Source organism: Bos grunniens, chromosome 3 (genome assembly GCF_055505025.1).
Source record: "Bos grunniens cultivar Pamir isolate PY7600 chromosome 3, Bosgru_T2T1.0, whole genome shotgun sequence".
In the NCBI taxonomy this organism is placed as follows: Eukaryota; Metazoa; Chordata; class Mammalia; order Artiodactyla; family Bovidae; genus Bos; species Bos grunniens.
Window position 1 is genome coordinate 69,128,715 of NC_141167.1, and position 5,634 is coordinate 69,134,348.

At 39.1% G+C, this 5,634-nt stretch overlaps 1 pseudogene; it reads right to left on the reverse strand.

Moving 5' to 3' along the window:
- Positions 1 to 1,071: 1,071 nt before the first annotated feature.
- Positions 1,072 to 2,923, reverse strand: LOC147375786 (ATP synthase F(1) complex subunit alpha, mitochondrial pseudogene; annotated as a pseudogene).
- Between the last annotated feature and the right edge of the window lie 2,711 nt (positions 2,924 to 5,634).

A 5,634-nucleotide genomic window follows, 5' to 3' on the forward strand; every position in this document is an offset into this window, starting at 1 on the left:
TTCATCTAACTATACTCAGTCATTCTTATGGTCTCATTTAGAAGTCGCATCCCCATTGAAATCTTCTCAATCCCCTACTCTAGGTCCAAGAACCATGGATAAGGGGGAAAGGAGAAAGGATGGGAAGAAAAAAATACGATCAGATTTGCCTTGTGAAAATCACTTTGGGTAATGTGTGGAGAACAAATAGGAAAGAGGTGAGAACAGTTTTTTCCAGTAGTTAAAATGGTAAGAAGGCTATTGCAGAGATCTAGCTGAGAGATTAGCTTGAATCAGGGAGGTGGTAATAGAAATGGAGAGAAGGTAATGCTGTCAGAGATATTTTGGACATGAAATCAATAGGCTTTGATACTGCAATGTATGAGGAGAGTGATGCCTCCCTACTCTTCTGGTTTCCACGAAAAGATATTTTCCTTAAAATTTCCTGGCTTCTTCTTGCCTCATCTCATACTCCTTTCACGTGATTGATGAGCTTGGGTGAGTAACTGGGCTTGCAAGTTTCAGCCTTTCCTCTTTCTTCTTTAAGCCTGGACTGCCTGCAGGGAGCATGGGCTCTTGGTCTGCAGAGGGGCAAGTTTTTTTATAAAGAGCCTGTCCTTCTAAGGAGAGGGCTCCAGGAGTCTGGTGCTATCAGGGACAGGGTAGGTAAATCTTCCTAAAGCTGGGGTTTGGAAACTCATTTTTGCCACACACTTATACTATATTCTTCAGTCTGGCCTTCATCAGTAGGAAAGCTGACACATTGATTTCTATTTTCCTCACTCTTATTTATTCCGAGCTCAGATGGGGGTTGGAGGAGAGAGGAGACAATGAACAATGATGACTTAGATTTCCAGGTTATACAACTGCATGGATTACAGTGTTATTCTTTCCTTCCTTCTATTTTTCTCCTTTTTCAGATGGGGCAGTAAGAACTCACACATTCAGAATCCGGAGCAAGCAAAGTTTGAGATAAATTTAAGAAGAGATATGGAAATGTCAAGTTGACAGTTGTACATACAGATCTGGGGCTCAAGGATGCAGCCTGGGCTGGAGATAGACATTTGAGAGCTATCAGCAAGAAGATCATTATTATAGTGAGTTTGAGGAGGATGAATCCAGTTTCACAGTACCTGCCACCTATTTCAAGGCCCTGGTTTGTGCATCAGATCTGATGCAGGATATAGACAAACCAGCATTAATGGCAGGATGGATACCTTTCTAGAATAATTCTGTTTCCAAGATCTGTCCATCAGTGATGAAAATGATATTCCTTGGAATGTAAGCAGACACATCACCAGTTTGTGTTTCTGTGACTGGTAAAGCGGTCAAGGAGCAGCCACCAAAAACATCATTCATTTCAGCTGCTCTCTAGCAGACTGGAGTATAGGTAGAAGACATCACCAGGATAGGCCTCATGACCAGTGGGTCAGCAGAACAGCAGAGACATCGATAATAAGCAACAGCCTATAAGTCATCATAAGTGATCAAATCATGTTTGCCATTATCCCTAAAATATTCTCCCATGGGACATACAAAATAAGAAACCAGGTACTGAAGTGGGCAGCATCTGAAGCAGTAGCTGACACCACAATGGTGTACTTCATGGTATATGCATCTGTAAGTGTCTTTATTTATTTATTTATTTTTGACTATTTTCATTTTTATTTCTTCAATCCCAGAAAATTCTGTTTATTTTGCTTATTTGTTATATTTCTTCTTTGGTAAAGTTTCTATTCAAATCCTTTGCTTCTTTCTTTTTTTTTTTTTAAGTAAGTGTTTTTATTAATTGGGCAACAGTAGATCTCTTTTGACCAATGGCAACGTAGATGCAGTATAGCTTCTTCTTTTCATTATTTCCATTGTTGAATCGTTTCTAGTTAATGATTGTATCAATAGCAATGACGTTTGCCAGTCTGTCGGTCACAAATAATCAGCTCATGTCGACCACAACCAATCAGCACCAAGCTGTCCACAGCCTTGATGCCAGTTTGCATTGGTTCCCACACAGAGATTTGAAGAATGATCCTAGGGGCTTTCAGGCCAATTTGCCTTTGGACCTTGGAACCAACTGGACCCCTTCCATCAATGGCATTACCAAGGGCATCTACTACAGGATCCAACAGCTCCTCACCAACTGGAACATCTACAATAGCTCCAGTTCTCATCACAGTAACTCATTCCTTTATTAGTTTATCATTTCCAAACACAACACCACCAATATTATTAGCTTCTAAGTTCAGAGACATACCCTTTAACCTGAATAAAACCCTACCATTTCTTTTGCTTGAACATTTCTTAGTCCATGTACATGGGCAGTATCATCACCAATATGTAAAACATACCCAGTCTCTTTAAGATCAGCAGAGGCATCAGCTGTAAGAATATGCTCTTCAAGAAGAGAGTACACCTCACCAGTGCCAGTCGTCTGAAGATGAGAACGAGAGGCATGAAGGCTCCTTGCAGCAATGAAGGATCATCCCAGAGCATTTTTGGAGACCAGCTCGGTCTGCCAAGGGAGGGCAAGGCCCACCGCTGCAGTGACCCACACAGACAACATCCTCGGCTGCTCCTTCTCAAGGGCTTCCTCTGCACTTGTAGCCTAGAGACCGACTATACAGTAACTGTAAAGAAACTGCTAAATTGTTCCAAAGTAGTGTGTGATGGCTCCAGTTTTTTCAAATCCTTTTCAACACTTGGTATTGTCAGTTTTCTACTTTAGCCATTCTAGTGAGTGTGTGGCAATATATCATTGTGATATTAATTTGCACTTATCTCATTTGACTAACGGTTCTGGGCATCTTTTCATATGTTTATTTAGTCTGTACGTCTTCTTGAGTGAAGTGATTATTCAAATCTTTTGCCCATGTTTTGTGTTGAATTCTCTTTGTTGTTGAGTTGTAAGAGTTCTTTATGTATTTGGATACAACTCCTTTATAAAACATATGTCTTACAAATAATTTCTCTCAGTCTATGGCTTTTTAATTTTTAAATTTTTAATTTTTAAATGGTGCCCTGAGAAAAGCAAAAATTTTTAATTTGGATAACTTGAAATTTATCCATTTTTAAATTTTATTATTTGTGCTTTTTGTGTCATATCTAAGAAATTATTGCTTACCTAAGGTTACAAATTTTTTCCCACGTTTTCTTCTAAAAGTTTCAGAGTTTTAGCTCTTATATTTAGATCTATTATATATTATAGACTGATATATTTTGGAAAATTCTGAAAGAGATGGGAATACCAGACCACCTGATCTGCCTCTTGAGAAATTTGTATGCAGGTCAGGAAGCAACAGTTAGAACTGGACATGGAACAACAGACTGGTTCCAAATAGGAAAAGGAGTTCGTCAAGGCTGTATATTGTCACCCTGTTTATTTAACTTATATGCAGAGTACATAATGAGAAATGCTGGAGTGGAAGAAACACAAACTGGGATCAAGATTGCCGGGAGAAATATCAACAACCTCAGATATGCAGATGACACCATCCTTATGGCAGAAAGTGAAGAGGAACTCAAAAGCCTCTTGATGAAAGTGAAAGTGGAGAGTGAAAAAGTTGGCTTAAAGGTCAACATTCAGAAAACAAAGATCATGGCATCCAGTCCCATCACTTCATGGGAAATAGATGGGGAAACAGTGGAAACAGTGGCAGACTTTATTTTTCTGGGCTCCAAAATCACTGCGGATGGTGACTGCAGCCATGAAATTATAAGATGCTTACTCCTTGGAAGGAAAGTTATGACCAAGCTAGATAGCATATTCAAAAGCAGAGATATTACTTTGCCAACAAAGGTTTGTCTAGGCAAGGCTATGGTTTTTCCTGTGGTCGTGTATGGATGTGAGAGTTGGACTGTGAAGAAAGCTGAGCACCGAAGAACTGATGCTTTTGAACTGTGGTGTTGGAGAAGACTCTTGAGAGTCCCTTGGACTGCAAGGAGATCTAACCAGTCCATTCTGAAGGAGATCAGCCCTGGGATTTCTTTGGAAGGAATGATGCTAAAGCTGAAACTCCAGTACTTTGGCCACCTCATGCGAAGAGTTGACTCATTGGAAAAGACTCTGATGCTGGGAGGGATTGGGGGCAGGAGGAGAAGGGGACGACAGAGGATGAGATGGCTGGATGGCATTGCTGACTCGATGGACGTGAGTCAGAGTGAACTCTGAGAGTTGGTGATGGACAGGGAGGCCTGGCGTGCTGCGATTCATGGGGTCTCGAAGAGTCGGACACGACTGAGCGACTGATCTGATTTGATCTGATCTGATCTATTTTGAGTTAAGTTTTGTGTATGAGTGAGGTAAGAATAAAAGTTTTGTTTTGTTTGCATAAAGATGTCCAATTATACTAGTACCATTATTTGAAAAAAAATTTTTTTTCTTTCCTATTCATTTAATTCAGCACCTTCGTCAAAAAAAAAAATCAGTTAACCTATGTCTAATTGTGACTTTCTATTTTGTTGCATTGATCTGTATGTCTATCCTTATGCTGAAACCATATTGTTATGATTACTATAGCTTCATAGTATCATCCTGAAATAAGGTGTGAAAGTCTTCCAATGTGTTTTTTATTTTTCAAAATTGTTTTGGCTATTCTAGTTTCTTTGCATTTTCACATAAATTTAGGGTCAGCTTCAATTTCTACTAAAAAAAAAATGCTTCCTGAGATTTTGTTAAGGATTGCTTTGCATTGAATCTATAGATCAGTTTGGAGAAAATTGCCATCTCAACAATATTTAGTCTTCCAATTCCTGAACATAGTATTTAGATATCTGTGAACATCATTTTTATCAAAAAATAATCAACAACACTTTCCCCCTTTTCTCAAATAATTTATTATTTATTAGTACTATAATCTTAAAGGAAAATGGATTTCTCCTATAGCTACTAGTTACAGGTGAATAAAGGGTCATAGGCAGGTGAGGGGCTGCTCTCAAGGAAATGCTCTGAGCTATTCAGAATATACTGACACCAGTAGTTTACTATGGGAGAAAGAGATGCAGTGAGAGTGCTGTGAGTAGGTTGCAGAGGTCAGTGGGTCAAAATCATTCTCAGCTGTGCTTTTTTTCTACTTGTTTACGATACTGGAGAAGGCAATGACACCCCACTCCAGTACTCTTGCCTGGAAAATCCCATGGACAGAGGAGCCTGGTAGGCTGCAGTCCTTGGGGTCACGAAGAGTCAGACACTTACTGAGCGACTTCACTTTCACTTTTCACTTTCATGCATTGGAGAAGGAAATGGCAACCCACTCCAGTGTTCCCTGGAGAATCCCAGGGATGGAGGAGCCTGGTGGGCTGCCGTCTATGGGGTCGCACAGAGTCGGACACAACTAAAGTGACTTAGCAGCAGCAGCAACAATATACTTATAAGAAAGGGTCATTTAATTTATCCATCATCATCAATATTAAATATATAATCTTATAGAAAATAAGTGCTCAAGTGCTGAATAGTTTTTAGTTATTGAAAGGTCATTAGAAAATTCTGGAAAAATTATTTATGATAGCATTTTCAGTACATGAAGGCGAACATATTGCTGTTTTTATAGACCATTGTTTAAGCCTTTTCTTGCTGAATTTTATTGATAAAGTAAATTATCATGAAATGAATATAATTATCCAAACCAGATAGTTTACATAAACTAGTGAATGTCACTCAAA